Here is a 20,812-nt window from a genome sequence, read left to right on the forward strand (position 1 = left end):
CAGGCAGGGCCCCAGCACTGTGGGCAAGACCCAGTGGCCCAGTGGCCCAGAACACGGGGCTTTCCCACTGGAAAGACTTAGAAATGGCAGGTCCTTAAAAGATTAAAATCAGATTGGTGGTGCATTTATCTTAAACTTAAGTCTTTTTTTTTTTTTTTTTTTTGGTGGTACTGGGGTTCCTGGAAGCCCTTCTACCTTCGGGATACAATCCCACGGGCTACACTCCCAGACCTATTTTTTTTAACTTTTTTTTAAAATGTGGAAACAGGGTCTCCAGCGCGATCCTCCTGTCTCCGCCTCCCAAGCGCGGGGATTACAAGCGTGCGCCACCATGCCCGGCGTAAACTTAAGTCTTTAAATCAGGATTTACTGATGATCTTATTTCTTTCATTATTTGCAAAGATGTCATTTAATTTGCAAACTGCATTGTTCACAAATGTTTCTCTTAACTACATGTTTGAAATGTAAGTGGCATCTTCGCTTATTGGGCAGCTAATATGGTAGCCCCAGATACGGTGATGTTGGCATGCCGTGGGGGGCAAGAGAAGTGAGAGTGGGGTTGGAGTCTCTTCTCCCCAGGTGTTCAGAAAGGACGGCAAAAGCTAGGAGCTCAAGAGACCAGGCATGTGCTAAGCTCTCCTGTTAAAGTCAGTCTCACCAGGAAAATGTTTCAGACTGGACAAAACACAGAAATGTACTCTTGTACCTCTGTAACAATTTCTAGTGACAGGTAACTGAAAATCACCATCTACTGCCAGAATCTTGGTGTTTTAGAAAAACATTCAGTTCAGAAATAAGAGTAGTGGAGTAAATCTTCTCATGAAAATTCTAATTATTATTAACTAGTCTAATTGTTCTTTGAAAATTCATTTTTTCATACTGATATTGACAAACCGTGACTTAGAATTTTATAATTATGACCCTTCCGATGCTATAGGAATCAAATTTATTTTCATGTAAATATTCCTATCTCAACACTATGTATGCGGTATTTCTCTGTGACCCTGACTTTCAACTCTATTGACTTACTCTCTAAGGTTTTCTGAGTGCCTGCTCTGGGCCAGGCCACGGGGCTCACTCCTGCAGTGAAGTCGGAGGCTGGCAACTGGCTGGAGTCTTCTTAGAGATGATGAGGCCTCAGCTCAGGCAATGGACCTAAAGCTATAGTTTGAAATACCCCCACACATTTCACTGTTAATGTGGAAATGTGAAACTAGAGTTCAAAAGAGAGGTCTCCAGCACCATTGGAAATAAAAGATTTGGGAACCAGAAGCCTGGCTTGTAATACACACCACTGGTAAAGACGAGATCTTACAGAAAGGGGAAAGAGAGAAGGGAAGACACTTGCTGGGTACAGTGGTCTGTGCCAGCGCTTGGGAGGCTGAGACGGAGCATCGCATGTTCAAGGTCAGCCTCAGCAATTTAGCAAGGCCCTCAGCAACTTAGTGAGACCCTGTTTCAAAATAAGAAATAAAAAGAACTGGGGATATAGCCCAGAGGTAGAGTGACCTTGGGTTCAATCCCCAGTATCCCCTATCGCCCCCAAAAAGAAAGAAGAGTAAGAGTAGAAGACTCTCCACGCTTAAAGGGCAGGCAGGGGCAGTGGGGCTGGGTGAGAACGTGGTCCAGGGAGATGTGCACAGAAGCAAGAGAGAGTGATAGTTTAAAGCCAGAGGAAAATAACAATAACATCAAGTTCCCAGGTTGTGGAGAGAATTTGAAATGAGCAAATACTTTTAATAACCCGAATCAATGTCAGTTTATTTTTCTCAAATTGTATACTGTGGCAATACAATAGAAACAGACTTCTCCAGGAGTCTGTGCAGACCAACCCTGCCTCACATAATTCTGCAGCTGACATGGACTTTGAGATCAGGGCGTCCATGGGGGAGACTGAAGACACGAGACCCAGATGAGCAAAGCAGTGAGGGGAGCACACCTCGGGGAGGTGGGGCGGTGCCCCAGCTCCCAGTCCACTGCCTCCCAAGGGCAGTAGGGGCCAGGTCCACAGAGAGCTCTGCCAGAGTTGCGTACACTGAGAAAGGTTTCAAATCTAACCTCCGGAGGCAGGACTGACACTCAGCACCCCTAGTAAAGTATAAACTCAGCTCTAGCAGGAGAAGGAGCAGCACATTCCTGGGCCTGCCTATGAGCAGAGAGTGTGAGGGTCTAAGGTCAGAGGGAGAACCTATCCAGGATCAGCTGCCAGGCAACGAGGGGCCACAGCGTCCTGGGAATCAGGGTAGCAAGTGGGCAAAAAGACATTGCATGTGAAATCATCGCTGTCCCCTGGCCATCTGCCTGGCCCAGCCAGAGAGCAGCTGTGCCTGGAGGAACTAGGGAAGTCTTCGTAGAAGGCAGGATCTGAACATGCAGCTGAAGAAAAGTAGCGTTGCTAGTGTACTGCAGAATTGTTTCTAACTAGATTATACTCTCAGCCAGCTGAAACCCATAACACTAGAGAAATGGGGATTTTGGTGGGTGGAAAGAGAATAAAAAGAGGGAGGAGGAGTGTTGCTGGAAGACAACCTCCTGTGGGGTCCCCTGGGGAGATCTCTGAAGACCCAGACACCCGAAGTGGGTAGCAGAGAGGCAAAAGGGAAGTTGGGGGTGCAGCCAAGGAGCAGGATGAGGCTAAAGCAAGCTGCTCCTGTCCTCGTAGGACCTGGGTCAGGGAGAGCATGGTGGGTCAGCCTCTTTAGGTTCAGGTTGCCAGCCCTCTGCCTACCGAGGAAGTGTGCCCTCTGAGTTGGGGGGCACTGCCCCCTGCTCCATCTCTCCCGGGTCTGCTGCATGATCACGCCTGAGCATGCTGTACCCCTTTTGTACCCCACCCAGCTCTTAGAGGCCCATCTGATAAGGTGCCCCTTTGCAGGATAGGATGGGGCTAACAGTCAGCTATCATCAGAAGCAAACAGGTGGGCTTTTTTTTTTTTTCCCCCAGTACTGGGGATAGAACCCAGGAGAATTCTACTTCTAAGCTACACTCCCAGCTCTATCTTTTATTCTTTATTTTGAAACAGAGTCTCACTGAGTTGCAAAGGGCCTCACTAAGTAGTAGCTGAGGCTGTCCTTGGACCACGATTCTTCCATCTCAGCCTCCCAAATGCTGGGATTACAGGTGTGCGCCACCACGCCCAGCAAACAGGTGTGTTTAAGGTTTGACCAGTTATGGCCATATAAGATTCCAACCTAGGGAAGGGGCAGTAGTTAGAAGCTGTTGGTCTTGAAACAGGGAACTTTTAACAGGTAGAATGACCTTGGGTTCAATCCCCGGTATCCCCTATCTCTCCAAAAAAGAAAGAAGAATAAGAGATATTTTTACTCTTGGGTGAATTGGTTTTATACAGAAATATAAAGATTTTCATTTAGAAGTTACCTAATTTTAATTTTTCTGTGTATCCTTTAATTTGCAAAAGGGAATTGAGCACATATTATGTGCAGATCCTTTCACGCAATCTCTGGGAGGAGGTAGGAATCATCTCAGTTCCTACAGATGAGAAGGTAGACCCAAGCTGTGCAGATCTTAAACGAAAGGCTAGGATTTGAACCCAAATCTTCCTGACTTCAAAGCCCATGAACTCGCTCCCCTGTACCTCATCATGGGTATAAATCATGGGCATCCCCATCGGTGGGAAAGCCTTTTTATGCTACTACTCACTAGAGACTTGTGGTTAACATTCATGAATACTGTGAGGGTAATTTCACAGAACAAATCAAATTGACATGTCAGAACTATTTAGAAGGGCGGATACTCTAGGCCCCTCCCCCAGGTCTTAGCAAAGTGTCCCCAGCATTTTACACCGGGGATTACAGCTCTTTCTTTTTGAGGAGGCATTAATGTCATATTATAGTTATGGCTGTAATTTTCCCCCCTCTGCCGCTCTTTCTCTTCTGAACCCTACGGCAGCCCATGGTTGTTTAGATTGAGCCCAGGAATGTTTTTAAACATTAATTTGGTTTGACATGACTTGGTGCCCAAATTAATTATTCAGGCACATATTGTTCCATGTACATGAAAAGAATGAAATTGTAGTGAATCGCTTTCTAACTACCACATGTGAAATGTAATGTTACCAGCAATCAGACTATTAAAGAACAAAAGCTGGCAACATACAGCAACTCTGACTTGGGCCAGTCCCACAAAATTAGCATAAATATGTGAAGCAATCAGAATAGTTTGGGACTTCTTAGGAAAGCGTCTCTATTCTTATCTAGCTCCAAAAGAATGTGAAATAAACTATTCATTTAACCAAGTATAAAAATATGTCTGCTATGCACTTATAATCATGTGTCATTAATCTGAAAATACTGCAGAAACTCTGACAAATTAAAAACACAAGGATGTGTCTGCAAGGGTTTTTTCAGCCATTAAAAAGCTGCTTCACCTCTCAGGCAAGCTCTTTTATGGCAACTTCTTGCTCAGTGTACTGACATCTTCAAAGGCTCTGACATCTGTCGGCCTTTGAACTACCATTAAAAAATATTATCCCATTTCCATTCTTTTATGCCCATTTTTTTAATTATAGCCCTTCTTTCAAGTTGGGAACATGGTTGGTTTAAATGATGCTGTCCTTTCGTTTTCAGCCACCCAGCTGCGGTTTGAATAAATTGATGTAGAATCAAAGGCGGGACTTTAAAGGAAAAAGGTTTGATGGACTTGGACTCCGAACCAGATGAGGTTTTATGATGAAAAGGGTTTAATCCCAGCACAGGCATTGCTTCTATCAGTGGAGCAGTACAAAGCAATTCATATATATAGGTTCACGCGAAATGATCTATTTTTTTAACAGCACAGATCTCTTCAGGACTTGCAAATGTGGCATTAGCTAATATTCAGAGAGCTGATTTCCTTTCATCCACTAGAAGCTTATGATTATGGTACAGTTCCCGAATTGGAAATGAGAGCTGCAACACAGATTTAAAGCTGTGCTGTCTGATTTGTATTCAGTAGACATGTCACTGCGGGACTGGCCAGTCGGGGCCAAGCCAGTTCAATACAAGGGAAAGCAAATTCATCATCTGAGATGCTTCGTCAAAAATATCACCAACTAATTAAAACCGCAGTGCCATGACTATTAGAGAGGTGTTTGGTTGATTGCTATCTCTTAAAATCTGACAAGAAGAAAGTGGAGATGCATCCTCTTTTTTTATTACAGATGCTGCTTCTTGCAGTGTTAATGTGTCCAAGTGCGCTGCACGGGTAATGAAGTGTAATCAGTCAACACAAACCACTTTTTAAAGGGGGAAACAACATAATTTAAAAACAGTTCCTCATTTTGCATTCAAGTAGTTCCTCTTATCTGATTATGAATCTGGAAAATCATTTGTAAAAGCAGAATTCAGCGTCGTCTGTGCTCCATATCCTCGCGAATAATAAATACTATCTAGAGACAAATAGTTGAGTAACTGAGTCGTTTGGGGGTAATTATAAACCTAGGACGTAGATCCAAGTCTCCATTAAGTCAAAGGTGGTTATGTTTTGATGTTGTGATAGTAGTTGGGAATAAGCACTAGAATCTTTTCTTAAGATTGCATGCACCTGCTTTATATTAGAAATCTATTTCTCAGAATAAAAAATGGTTCTTGCGTTCACTAGGAGGGTTTGCTAGCACTCAATTGTACCGATTTAGTAATTCTGCCACATTTTTTCGTGTTCTTCAAGTGGAATTTCCGTTTGAAACTATAAATATCAAACCATGACTAGGATAAATTCTGAATATGTATAATTTAAGATATCAAAACAGAACCCTTTGGGAAAACAGCAGATGATAGCAAAAATCTACCTCATAGAGTGTTTTGTTTTCTTTTTTCTTTTTTTTTCTTCTTTGAAGAAAACATGAGGAAAACCATTTATATTAATACTAAATAAGAAATATTACTTTGAATCAATTAGTTAAGTAACTGAACAGGTTAGAATAATTGTAAACCTAGAACACAGATATATAGGATTTACCAGTAAATGTGTTTTTTTTATAAGTACTGAATTACTTGAGAGAAGCTGCATTTCTCTTGGTAGAGTGTTCATTGTTTTTCACTCCATAATCCTATTTTAGCAACCTCATTTTTATTAGATTGTTTTTACCAATGTAGCTAGGTTTTCATCATTACTACACAGATCCCGTTTGCTTTATACTACCCAGTTATGCCTGTGTCTTCCCACCTGGCCCAGCTCCTTGCTTGGTCCCAGCTTCCCCTCTGGTCCCAGCATCCCACCTGGTCCCAGCTTCCCCTCTGGTCCCAGCATCCCCCCTGGTCCCAGCTTCCCCCCTTGTCCCAGCATCCCACCTGGTCCCAGCATCTCACCTCGTCCCAGCTTGCCCTCAGGTCCCAGCTTGCCCTCTGGTCCCAGCTTCTTCCCTGGTCCCAGCTTGCCCTCTGGTCCCAGCATCCCACCTGGTCCCAGCTTGCCCTCTGGTCCCAGCATCCCACCTGGTCCCAGATTGCCCTCTGGTCCCAGCTTCCCCTCTGGTCCCATCTTCCCCCTGGTCCCAGCTTCCCCTCTGGTCCCAACATCCCACCTGGTCCTAGCTTCCAGCATCCCACCTGGTCCCAGCTTGCCCTCTGGTCCCAGCTTGTCCTCTGGTCCCAGCTTCCCCCCTGGTCCCAGCATCCCACCTGGTCCCAGCTTGCCCTCTGGTCCCAGCTTTCCCCCTGGTCCCAGCATCCCACCTGGTCCCAGTTTGCCCTCTGGTCCCAGCATCCCACCTGGTCCCAGCTTGCCCTCTGGTCCCAGCTTTCCCCCTGGTCCCAGCATCCCACCTGGTCCCAGTTTGCCCTCTGGTCCCAGCATCCCACCTGGTCCCAGCTTGCCCTCTGGTCCCAGCTTTCCCCCTGGTCCCAGCATCCCACCTGGTCCCAGCTTGCCCTCTGGTCCCAGCTTTCCCCCTGGTCCCAGCATCCCACCTGGTCCCAGTTTGCCCTCTGGTCCCAGCATCCCACCTGGTCCCAGCTTGCCCTCTGGTCCCAGCTTTCCCCCTGGTCCCAGCATCCCACCTGGTCCCAGTTTGCCCTCTGGTCCCAGCATCCCACCTGGTCCCAGCTTGCCCTCTGGTCCCAGCTTTCCCTCTGGTCCCAGCTTCCCCCCTGGTCCCAGCTTCCCCTCTGGTCCCAGCATCCCACCTGGTCCCAGCTTGCCTTCTGGTCCCAGCTTCCCCCCTGATTCCAGCGTCCCCCCTGGCCCCAGTTTCCCCTCTGGTCCAGCTTCCCGTTGCTGCTCTCCTGCTCTTCCTGCTGCTCCTTTGTTCTCCTGACCTCCTCTACCTTCTAACACATACTGGAGTCTGGGCCATTAGTTTTGTTCTCTCCATCCTTCTGTGAAGTGGCCACTTGCATTTCAGTGGCTTTAAATTACAAGTCTGTGCTGAAAATCCCCAAAGTGCCCATCTCTCATCTCAAAGGTCTGGCTGCCTCTTGGCATCACCTCTGGGCTTGCTTACAGACGCCTCCCACTGCACATGTCCAGCGATGAAGCCTTCACTCTCCATCTTCCCAGGTCCATAGATGGCATTACTACTGCTCAGGGCTTAAGCCAGGACTTGGAGACTTTCTTGACTTTTTCCTTTCTTCCTATCCATTGGTAAATCCTGTAGATTCCACCCCTCAAATAGACCTCCCACTCTCTGACTTTCACCCACAGCCTTAGTCCGGGCCTCCACAGTAATGTCCCGATTGTCTTGTTCTACTTGTAAGAGCATAATATTTTTGAAAATGCATATTGGATTACAAAATTCCCCTGTTTAAAATCCTTCCATATCTTGTACTTAGAATAAAGTCCAAACTTGTTAGCATGGCCTCAGATACCCTGCGGTATTGGCTCTATCCCACATCGTCTGCTGTTCTTGTGAACTTTCTATCATTTTATTTAGTTTTTAATTGCATATTTATGAATTGCTTGACTATTTTCTAAAATGGGTATCTCAATCTATTTTCCTTATTTCTGTATACCTTCTCCTAAAAGGTTTCTGCGGGTACAGACTGTGGCCTCAGCAAGCATTTACAATTGGGTCTATTAACACAGGCAGATTGAGCAATGGAAGCCACAGCAAACCTGAGGCAGATCCCCTTGGAGGGGCCGGAGGGGCTTAAGCGTTTGGTTAGGTCACGGGCGTGTGGCTGATGGCTTCTGAGAGGAGCCAGAAGCTCGGTTGGTTCCTTGGTTGGTTTGTTGTTTGGTGGTGACAACCTCAGCAAGTGCTTATCACTCCCAGCTCAGTTCTCACACAATTGCTAATATACAACGACAGAAACACATATGATAAGCCCATACGTACTGTGGCGTCACGCTAGTTGCACATCTGTGTCTTCTAGAAGGACTATATCTTTTCTGCTTTTTATCCCAAGAATCTACTAAAGGCCCCGACCTAAGTGCGTACATTAGATCAGTAAGTGCATGATTGCAGATCAGTAATTGAACTGTTACGCAGGATTTAATTTTAGGCCTGGGCTTTGCTCGTTTCTGTGTCATATCTTTTAACCCTCAAATCTCTAAAATATGCAGAGCATTCGTATTTTAAATCTTAAATTTACAAAGATATTAAATCTTCAAAGAATAAAGACTTTAGAGAAGTGGCTCCTAATTTGGTACTAGGATTAAATGAAAGCAGACTCATCCCACATGTACCGAGGGCTTCCTTAGTTTCAGGCACTTTGTTGGCTGCTGAAGATGCAGAAATAAATAGGACACACTAACTTATGAGGGGTAGAAGCCAAAGAAACACAAATGAAAGGCAGCGTGCTAAGCGCAGGGGTAGAGGCGGAATGAGCCGCTCTGAGCCTTGGAGGAGAGCTGGGCCATCCCGGGTAGTTCTGTCTCACAACAGTGTTCTTGTGAAGTTTTTTCCCAGTTGAAAAGAGTATAATTTTCTTTTTGTATTCCATTAATGGTTTTTAGCAAATACAAAACTATTTTGCCTCTATATAATTTCTCCCAGTGTGGCCATGCCCCGACCCTATGAAGCAGAAACGTCATCTACAGAAGTCCCCGTTCTGTTCTTGGCTGAAAGGCACCCGAGCCAGCCAAGAAATGAGTTCTGCTACTGAGCCCTTGGTTTAGAACAGTATCCATCCACATGCTCAAAGTGGAGTCCATTTTAAGGAATGTCTTTAATTTTGTGGCTTCCTGGAAGTGATCATTGACACTGGTGTGGTTTTATCTTAAAGAGCTTTTAGGTGCGTCTGGCCCATGAGCTAAATTCAGTGTGCAGAAACACTCCTCTCGGGCTGTTGACGCGCTGCCACTGTGAAGACAAATGTGATGGTGTCGTGGAGTACGGCGGAGCCACAGAGTCATCCTTGTTCTTTTTATCCATGGCCAACGGGTATGATGTTATAATTAAGGATAGTTACTTGGCAAAGGGAGCAGAGTCTGAGATCATCCTCAGGAACTTCTTTAGCTCTTTTCCAGGCAATAAATTAACTTTCAAGGGGTAAAATAATAAGATGGTTGTTTGAAGCTATGTCTGATGTCCCAACGGAACACACACACACACACACACACACACACACACACACACACTTTTTTCTGCTTTGCCTCTGAAGTTAATGTGTGAACTTGGCCAAGTCTGTTCTAATAAAAATGACACAAAGGAGCAATATACCAGCTTTGATAAAGAAAGTAGCACTGTTTTATATTCCAGAGGGCTTTTGATTTCCTGTTCCTATCTTTTGTTTTTTTGGGTTTTTGTTTTATTTTGTTTTGTTTGAGTTATTCTGGGGTTCCTGGAAATCCTTCTACCTCCGGGCTACACTCCCAGACCTATTTTATACTTTTTTATTTGGAAACAGGGTTTCTTAAGCCAGCGCGGCTGGCTTCGAACCTGCGCCATCCTCCTGTCTCTGCCTCTCAAGCGCGGGGATTACAAGCGTGCGCCACCACGCCCAGTGTTTTGTTTTTATTATAATCGTAAACTCCCTAATTTGAGATTGAGTTCACTTTGGAATTAAGATATAGTGCTTTTTTTATTAGGCAAATAATGTGAGATTGAGCAGTGAGCTTTTAACACTTGCACACGAAAAGTTAAAACAGTTAACGGGTGTTGAGTGAGTGTATGTCGTCCTACCTGGGCTGGAGGCGTGGCAGCCCAGCCTTCAGCCCATGTCTTGCCAGGGTGTCAGTGACCTCTCTCCTGTCAACTCTCACTCTAAATCCAGGAGGTGGGAAAGCAGACCATGCTGGTCTCTTCAGAAGAGACTGGGAGCCTCACTTGGAAAGGCCTTAAACCGTAGATGCCACCATCTTTCCTAAGAAGGAAGTCACGGCCTGCACAGTGAGTTGAGTTAGCAGGCACTGCTCTCAGCACTTTGTCTTCCTCCCTAAGATAGCCTCCCTTTTCTATTTTAATTTTTGTTATTTTTGTAACCTGTGGCCTATTTGTCATATTTATAGCTTCCCAAATAGATTATGCACACATTAACAAATAATACAGCAGAGCCCATGATAAAAATATCACTACTCGTCACCGAAATTCCAGAAGGTACCTCCTTTAACTACTTTTTGTTTAGATCATTTTTATTGCTTCTGTAACTGAACAATATTCTGGTACCTCTAAGGCCTGAGCTGATGAGTTCAGACATTTATTAGAACCTTCCTATGAAAGTAAGGATTTAACTGACGTGTTCCCTTTCTGTCCAGCCCTCTCTTCTAATATGGTATCGTCAAGTATTTTTAAGCTTTTGTTTGTCAACATTAATGACTCTAAACAATACTTCCATAAATCTATATCTTGTTCACTAACTTCAGTACCTTACCACGAGTCCCTGACCTCTGCTCTCCTGGTTGAGGAGAAGGTGGCTGTTTTTCCTTCCTCAGACCTCCTCTGCGAGCCAGCTGCATGGCCACTTTCATGTGGAGGTTGACAATATTTGTCTTCTGTTTTGCACTCACAATGAAGTCATAACTGCTCATAAAAGTCGGAAAACAGGGGCTGGGCCTGTAGCTCAGTGGCAGAACCTTGCCTAGCATGTGCAAGGCCCTGAGATCTATTCCCAGCAACCCCCAAAGTTGTGAAACAAGAAGTAGTATTATATTATCAGCTTATACTATTTAAAACAAATCGTTGAGCTTTCACTTCCTTCCGTGGGATCTCAGCTATGACCACTGGGCCACTCCCAGGAGAGAATTCCAGCGCCAGGGACAGACAGGATACATCACAATGTTTTCATCCCAATTTTGACTTGCTTTAAATTTCTGATCATCCTTTCTTCTCATAACTAATACATCTGCATCCCTTTCCCAGGATTTGCCATTCGTGCAGCCGTATGGCAAGAATCAGTCGCCTCTCTCGTGTCCCTTGTTGCCAGCTCATACTTTACCCCCGTTCTCCATGGACAAGTTGCTGTTCAGGACTCTTGCGTAGCTGTCACTATGAGACATTTTTCTTCACTGCTCTCCCAGTTTGGCTCAAATGTTTCTTGCTTCATTTTTATAGAGTATATTTTTAGGTAATGCCCCAAGAAAAAGTATGGGAGGTAAACTTTAGGAGTCTTTGATTATTGGGAAAATACATGTTTTGCTGTCATATTTTATAATTCTAGGTTTAAAATATACTGAACTTCTCTTTGCAGCAGTATGATGACCTAGGAGAGTCTGAAAGGACCTCTCATTATAGATTCTGAGTAAAACATTAGTGCATTTGTGGGCTCATAGGAAGGAAAGGAAAACTCCAAGGACCATGTAGTCCTTCCCCCAGTTTCTCCAAAAAAGATGAGGAGAATTGGTGAGCAATGAGCAATCCAGACAGGTGGGGCTGCCCCAAGGGTAAATACACGTGAGCATCAACATAGTCATCTTCGGGGATGGCGACCGAGAAAAGCAGGGCTTAAGAGCCCCGCTATCAACCAATCTCCATTACCACAAAATCAGCGCCTTTCATAGCCAGAAAACACCATCACCAGAGAAACAAAAAAATCACCAGGCTCCAGAGAGAAAGTGGACTGAGAACAGAGCTCAGAGCCACAGAGGAGATACACCGGCCTCAGGCCCGAGGACGCGGCAGCAGCGCTTTACTGCCGGCAGCAGCGGCGGATTCACTGGACGGCTACAGCAAGCCGAGGTGAGCAGCTGCAGAACAGCCAGGCGGGATTTCTCGGCGCCAGGAGCATCTAAAGCTCCCAGTGGCTGAGCTCAGCACACACGCTGCAGGGATTCAGAGTGGAACTCAAAACGAAGAAGAAATACGCCAGCCTCACGGCCGAGGGCGTAGCAGCAGCACCATATTGCCAACAATCTCTTCAAGGAAGTAATAGAAAAATTTTCAAACATAAAGCAAGAGGTTGATACACAGATCCAGGAAACTTATAGAACTCCCTTTAGATATGATCGGAGAAGAGGATCCCCACGCCACATAATTGTCAAAATGACCAATGTGGAAGCCAAGCAGAGAATCTTAAAGGCAACAAAAACAAAGGGCCAAGTGACATTCAGAGGCAAACCAATTAGAATCACTCCAGACTTCCCAAACCAAGTCATGAGAGCCAGAAGGGCTTGGAGTAACATATTCCAAACTCTGAAAGAAAACAACTTCCAGCCAAAAATTTCCTACCCAGCAAAACTTTCTATCAAATTAGATGGAGAAATAAGAAGCTTCCATGACAAACAGAAACTGAAGGAATTTATGTCTTCAAAACCAGCGCTAGAGAAAATACTCAAAGAGATTAACTACAAAGAAGAAATAGGTAACATACACCAGAACCAGAGAAACAAGAGTTTCCATCCAACAGACAACTAAGATTGGTTATCTGTTTAGATTCATTATTTATGTTAGTCTGTTACCTATCTCTAAATGGTATTGTTTGCCTTTATTGTTGTTAATTTTTAGGATTTCTAGTTGGAATATTAATATACCTTCAGATATAGCATTTGGAAATATTTTATCCCATTCTATCAGTAATTTTAACTCTGTTTACATTGTCTTTGGATATACAATATTTTTTTTAGGGAGTTTGTATACTCTTCTGTTGCCTGTGCCATTGAAATCATATCCAAGAAATCACTGCCAATTTCAATGTTGTGAGGTTTTATGACCCAGATTTTCTCCTAAAAGTTTATAGTCTTAAGATTTATATTTAGGTCTATTATCTATTTTGAGTTAATATTTGTATATGGGATTAGGTAAGGGTCCAATTTTATTCTTTTCCATGTACTTATTATTTTTCAACAATATTTAGTTAAAAGATTATTATTTCCACCACCAAATGTACGTGGAAACCTTGTCAAAAATAACTTGACAATATAGGGAAGAATTTATCTCTAGGCTTTTATTTAACTCCAATGGTTTATATATCTGCCTTTAGAATAGTACTACACTGGCCGGGCGTGGTGGCGCACGCTTGTAATCCCCGCGCTTGGGAGGCAGAGACAGGAGGATCGCGCAGGTTCGAAGCCAGCCGCGCGCGCTGGCTTAGGAGACCCTGTTTCCAAATAAAAATGTAAAAATAGGTCTGGGAGTGTAGCACGGAGGTAGAAGGGCTTCCAGGAACCCCAGTACCACCAAAAAAAAAAAAAAAAAAAAAAAGAATAGTACTATACTGTTTCAATTATTGTAGCTTTATATGGTTTGAAATCAGAAAATATATATCTTCTAGCTTTGTTCTTTTTCAAGATCATTTTGGGTATCTAGAGTCCATATTCCATATTAGGATAGATTTTTTTTCTGAAAAATAAATATATAAATATATGATAGTTTCACCTAAAAAAATAGAAAAAAATATTCTCTGGTAAGAAAGAAAGTAAAAAGAAATATTGAAATGTTATCTTTAAGTCATCAAAAGCTTGGTATCAGACAAATGAAACTGTTATGTGAGATTATCATTTTTAATTTTGGATAAATTGCTATAATACTAGATGTCAACCACTAAGCCAAGCATGGGAGGGAGGGATGGGGAGAGAATGGGGTGGGGATCGGGTGGGGGCTGACTGGGCGATGTGTGCATGTATGTCTACAAAAGTTTGTATCCCACTATGATGTATGAATACAGTGCACCAATAAATAAATAAATAAATAAATAAATAAATAAATAAATAAAAAACATAGTCATCTTCGGATGAGGCTGTCATAAGGAAGGGACGCTGAATCTCAGACTCACATTAAGCCTGGGACCCTGTAAGGAGGCAGAATGGTCTCCCTCCATGTTGCTGGCTCCCAGTCAAAGAAAATCAACATTCTCTTGGGAAGAAAACTTTCCAGCCAAGGGCCACAGGTATCCTACAAGTTGAAATAAAAGAAATATGAGCTTATAAAACAAAAGGCAAATCAAAATGACACTGTGATTCCATTTAACTCCAGTTAGAATGGCAATAACCAAGAAGTCAGACAACAAATGTTGGCAAGGATGTGGGGAAATAGGAACCCTTATACACTGTGGGTGGGCGTGCAGATTAGTCCAGCTACTCTGGAGATCAGTGAAGAAGTTTCTCAAAAGACTTGAAGTGGAACCACCATATGACCCAGCTATACCACTCTTGGGAATCTTTCCAAAGGGATCAAAGTCAAAATATTATGGTGGCACATGCATATCCATGTTTATAACAGCACAATTCACAATAGCCAAACTATGGAACCAGCCTAAGTGTCTGTTAACAAAGTAATGGATTATGAAACCACACAATATACTTGCAGGGGAATTTTACTCAGACATAAAGAAGAGAAAATTCTGTCATTTGTGGAAAAATAGTTGGAACCAGAGAATATTATATTAAGCTAGATTAGCCAGACTCAGAAAGTGAGTTTTTACCCATATGTGGAAGCCAGAGAAAATTTGGAAAACAAAGAGGCTTTAGATAAATGGAGATACTAGAAGAGTGGAGGAGAATTTGGAGAGGGAGGTGGCAGGTGAAAGGGGAGCCTTAATAAAGGGAACAATTCAAATAATGTTTTGTTCTTATATGAAGTTATCAATATCAATTTCAATATAATGCACAGGAGGTCGGGGAGTGGGATGGGAGTTGGAAAAATACCAGGTGCTGTGTGTATGTATGTTTCTGTCACGCTGAACCTCATTATGATCCTTATGAGGTATCACGTGTGTGCGTGTGCACACACACACCTTGAACGAGAGCCCGCAGAAACAACCAGGAGATTCGTGCTTCTGAGGACTTCATATATTACAGTTTATAATAGATTCAAAGAAACTTCATATCAGCCAAAGAAAATGGGAAACCAGAGACTATAAAAAAAAATCTTTGAAATAACGTAAAAAAAGAGAACTTTTCAAACTGAAAAAATAATTGAAATAATCCTAATGAAAAGATTAATGTAAAAAATTAGACACAGAAAAAGACTTAGTGAACCAGAAAATAATCTCGAGAAATTATCTGGAATATAGCATCAAGTCAAGAAGACAGGACACACGGAGTGTAGCATTCAACCAATAGAATATTAGTTCCAAAAATAGAGGAGGAGGAAAATGGGCCAGGCATACTATTGAAGTCATTATGTCTGAGAATGTGGGGGGACTGATAAAAAGATAATGCATTGGCTCAACAAATTCTAATATGGATAAATAAATAATAAATCTACACCTAGACACAGCATAGTGAACAAAGGAAAATGCTTGAAAGCAGCCAGAGAGCAATGGTTGATTACCTGTGTAGCAGTAATAATTGGGCTGTGATGGGAAGCCGAAGAGAATGGATCAACTCTACAAAGCCACCCTACAGCTGTGTGCTCAGCAATACAGTCTCTCAAGAATTGAGGTGAAGAAAGGCATATTCAAACTCTAGTTAAAAGAGACATTGTTGGTTTCAATTTTTTTTAAAAAAAGGAAGGAGGGAGTTACCATTTATAGATCTTTGGTTAAAAAAAAAAAAATCTACCATATACTTCAGAAAGAGGAAAACAGTACCCAGAGGAAAATTTGAGATACAAGATCAAGAAGTGAGTTAATAGATTAGTAAATACAAAGGTAGGTTTATATAAAGTTGACCTATGTAAAACAATAGTGTCTAATTTGTGCTTAAAAATAGATATTCTGAATGCAGTCGTGTGCATGTCAAGAGGAATTACTTATGGATAACATATCTTGACCAAAACGCTCAGAAGACTGTATTTATTTTTTTTTGCATTTTGTGTAAGTTAAACCTCAATAAATATGAAAATGATTTGACTCCTATTTATGATTTTTTAAATTGAGTGATAAAAATATCAGCCCATAGCAAACAACATTGTTGATGAAATTTAGAAGTAATACCTTTCAACTTATGGTGAGACCCATTGTCCTGGCTCATATATAATATTTTATGGAAATTTCTATCTCTGAAGTAAAATGAGGAAGAAAGATACAAAGATTAAAAGCAAAACCCAAACTCATTATTTGTCGATAATATGAACAGTAGTTTGACAATCCCCAACTCTATTAATATTCAAGCAAAATGGCTATGTATAAAGTCAATTCAATATGTAAAAATCAGTAGCATTTTTATACATTAACAACAAAACACACTATATTTTTTAAAAAAATGCTATATACACTAGTACAGAAATATGAAGTATACAGGAATAAATCTAACAGAATATATGGTTGTCTGAAATGTCGCCATTGATGTGACTGGCAAAGGACCTTTTCTAGCTCTGGGAGTTTCACTTGGATGCTGCTAATTTCTCTCCTTGAGCTTTGTTTTTAATGGTAGTGTAGTTTGTGGTCATCATTGTCATTGTCCTTCTCCTCTTCTTTCTCCTCTTGGTTTTCTTCTTCTTAAATTTTTTTTTTATTTTATATTTTTACTCAGTTTTTTTTTTTTTTTTTTTTTTTTACAGATTTCCTTCCTTTTAGGCTTAGGAATTATAAACTCCAAGTGATCTGTTTGTACTTTTTCTACTCATTTTTCAGAGCATTCTGTTTTCATTTTATAGATGTAATGAATTTTCCTCTCTCCGGTTTTATGAATTAGAAGGATTTTCATGTTTCTTCCTGAATTATCTTTTTCCTCTAGGGTTAGCTTTTCTGTTTTTCATGTTATCTTTCATGTTATTTGTTTGGCTTTTCTTATATGTTGGCTGATTTTTGCTCCTGATTCATATTTAGAGTAGAGGAATGGTATCTGTGTCCTCTCACTATTTGTAATAAGCTGCCACAAGCTCTGTATCTTAAACCAACAGATACCTGTTATTTTACAAATTCCGAGGGTGAGAAATCTGAGAGCAACTTGAGTTGTTGGCAGGACCGGCCCCTTCTGGAGTTCCAGGGGAGGGGATGGTTCCTTCTTTCCCAGCCTCTGAGGCCACTGAGCATTCCCTCACCATGTCACCGCCCTTCCCGCTGCCTCAGTGCCAGGCCGCTGGCACGCTGCCCTCCTCCCTGCCCCCTGAGGACCCCATGATGGCACTGGGCCCACATGCATAATCCAAGAAAGCCGCCCATCCCGAGATCCTCACCTTGACCACATCTGCGGAGTCCCCTCTTTCCCACAGCAGGTTAAATAGTCACAGGGTCTACCCGGGCATGGTGGCGCACGCTTGTAATCCCTGCGCTTGGGAGGCCGAGACAGGAGGATCGCACAGGTTCGAAGCCAGCCTCAGCTACTTAGTGAGGCTCTCAGCAACTTAGTGAGACCCTATTTCCAAATAAAATATAAAATGGGTCTGGGAGTATAGCCTGGAGGTAGAAAGCGTCTGGGTTCCACTCCCAGTACCACCAATAAATAAATAAATAAATAGTCACAGGGTCTAGTGGTTACCATAGGTGGACATCATCCTCGGGAAGAGGGGGGAGTATTCAGTTTATCAGTGATGAGATATAGCCGATTCTTTTTCATGCCACCTCCTAATGTGTGTCCCCGGGTGGGGATTGAGAATGAGTTCTGGAGTGAAGGTTGGAGTGTTAGAATGCAGGCCCCTTAAGTGTTAGAATGAGGAGGCTCAATGGGGATTGCAGGATCCACAGTGTAAACAATGGCTTTCCCTGGTTGGTCATTAAATTTTGTCTCAGGGAAGAGCCTTCTGTTTTTCACCTGGCTTGCCCACTCCTGCAGGCTGGGTGGACCGCACCTCCTGGCTTCGCCACCTTCAGGGTTTGATTTTCACTTCTTATTGGTGATGGGCTCCCAGCCCTGCCCGAGTCTCCTCTCTCCACTCTAGCTCTCCACCACGCTTCTGTCCCTCAGCATCCAACACACTGAAATCAGACTTCTTCTAATGTGTATTTTTACTTTTAATATTGTATATATTTGAGTTTCATTACAATATAATAGATTCTTATACGTACATTTAAGGTTTAGAACTCAATGTCTTGATAGACATGTAAATTGTAAAATGATCACTACGTTATTGACCAAGCTAATTAGCCCCTCCAACATATCACACTTAGAATTCAAGAGTTTTTTTTCTCCTTATCTTGTAGCAAGAACTCATAAAATCTATTATTTTAGTAAATTTCAAGTGTACGATAGATTATTATTGATTATGGATAGATTGGTGAATATTAGGTCTGTAGAACTTAATCATCTTTCATAATTAAAACTTTGTACCTTTTGACCAACTTTTCCCCATTCTCCCCAACCCCCAGCCTTGGGTAGCTATTATTCTATTCTCTGCTTCTATGCATTTGACAATTTCAGATTCTACATATAAGTTGCAGGATACTGCTTTTTTTTCTAAATGATACTTCTATGTCTTTCTGTGTCGAGCTTTTTTTCACTTAGCATAATTAAAATATCCCCGAATTTCAAACCATGTTTTCATAAATATCATGATTTTCTTTCCTTTTCTTAAGCCAGCGAGGTTGGCTTCAAACCTGCGTGATCCTCCTGTCTCTGCCTCCCAAACACGGGGATTACAAGTGTGTGCCGCCACACCCGGCTATGATTTTCTTTCTTCTTTTTTTTTTTTTTTTGGTGGTACTGGAGTTCCTGGAAACCCTTCTGCCTCGGGTTACACTCCCAGACCTCTTTTTTATACTTTTTTTTTTTAATCAGGTCTCTTAAGCCAGCGCGGCTGGCTTCGAACCTGCGCGATCCTCCTGTCTCCGCTTCCCAAGCGCGGGGATTACAAGCATGTGCCACCACGCCTGGCTATGATTTTCTTTTTTAAGGCTGAATTATAGTTCATTATAGTCTCTTGATATACATATGTACGTATGTTATAAATGTTGTGCATAGGTGTGTGTGTGTGAGAGAGTTTCTCTTTCCACTCCTCCATTAATGGACACTTAGATCACTTCTTGGCTACAATGAATGTGGTAATGCAGATAACTCTTGGGGAATCCTTTGGATACATCCCCCAAAGTGGAACTGTTGGGTCCTAAGATGGCTCCATTTTTAGATATCTCGCTGTGGTTTCACTTTGCGTGCTCTGATATCCGTGATGTCGAGCATTTAGACCTGCCTGTCACTTTCATGTCATCTTTTGAGAGATGTCTCTTCTGGTCCTTTTTATATTACTCAATCAGGCTCTTGTGGGCTTGTTTTTGATTCGTATGGGTTTCTTACATAGTTTGGATACTAACCCCTTTCTTATCAGGCAAATGGTTTACAAATCATTTCTCCTATTCTGCGGCCTTTTCACTCTCCTTTGCTGGGCAGGAACTTCTCAGTTTGATTCAGTCCTCCTTGTCCATTTTTAGTTACATTGCCTATGTTATGGTTGTGTTTAGAGTACTCATTAGATCTATGTATTAAATTTTACCTTTTGAAATCCATTTATATTTAAATCATAAACAATGAATTCATGGTTACAGACACGATAAGTTTTTTTTTTTTTTTTTGGTGGTACTGGGGTTCCTGGAAGCCCTTCTACCTCCGGTATACACTCCCACGGGCTACACTCCCAGACCTATTTTTTTTAACATTTTTATGTGGAAACAGAGTCTCTTAAGCCAGTGAGGCTGGCTCCGAACCAGCACGATCCTCCTGTCTCCGCCTCCCAAGTGGGGGATTACAAGCGTGCGCCACCACGCCCGGCCAGACACGATAAGTTTTTACCAACCTGAACAAAAGTAGACGGCAGAAGTAAAAGCCCAGATAATAGAGTCTGTGAGGACGTCTCTGAGGCTGAAGGTCGGGAGCACAGGTCCACTCAGCCTGTGGAGTGAGAACTAAGTGATGCCATCTGTAATTGCTGGAAAAAGAAAAGTTTTTTTATTGAACATTATAAAGATAACCAGTAAAGGAATTTAAAATGTGCATGAAACTACAGTTTGAAAATGGTGAAGAGAGTAGGCAAGGTAACTAAGTTAAATATTTGACTTTCCTAGCAGGAAATCAAGAGGTAATGAGTACATTAATAACCCATTACATACGTAACGGTGTGATGGTAATTACCAGCAAAGTTACAAACAACTGAATGAGTTAAATATGTCTGCTCCAGGAGAGGGAGAGGTGGGAACTCAGAAGTAGAATTGTTTTCATTAAGAGCTCTTCTATACTTTGGTTTTCTTGAGTGTATGTATTTTTAAAGTAGAAAAATACTTTAGTGAAAAATTTTCACAAGGAAAATCTGTCAGTTCAAATAACGAGTCTTTTTATTTTTCTATTTGCATCTACTATTCCTAGGCAATCCTCCGAATTACATTCACAAGCGGTTTGAACAAATTACAGACTGATCTATTCATAATGAAAAATTTCAAAGAAATTTGGAGACACTTAGAAAACATTTATGACTTGGATCTGCTATTTTGGAATACAGCTCTCTTGCATGCTGTGAAATATTTTTAATACCATCATTCACTATGGGATTTTTTAAATAACACAGTAATTATACCAGCGAAAGGGTTTCACTGTGATATTTTCATACTTGCATACATTGTGCCTCAATCAGGTACGCTCTCCTTTCTACTCTTTCTTACCCTCCCCTCTTTTCCGTCTCATCCCTGACCCCCT

The 20,812-nt window shown here is 42.2% G+C and overlaps 1 protein-coding gene across 1 annotated transcript in view; it reads left to right on the forward strand.

The window, feature by feature from the left end:
- CEP112 (centrosomal protein 112) overlaps window positions 1-20,812 on the forward strand; it is a gene marked incomplete at both ends in the record, with an annotated part of 477,771 nt that overhangs the window by 232,555 nt on the left and 224,404 nt on the right. The window lies entirely within an intron of this gene.

The sequence above is a fragment of the Muscardinus avellanarius genome (assembly GCF_963383645.1).
Source record: "Muscardinus avellanarius genome assembly, chromosome: 16".
Lineage (NCBI taxonomy): Eukaryota > Metazoa > Chordata > Mammalia > Rodentia > Gliridae > Muscardinus > Muscardinus avellanarius.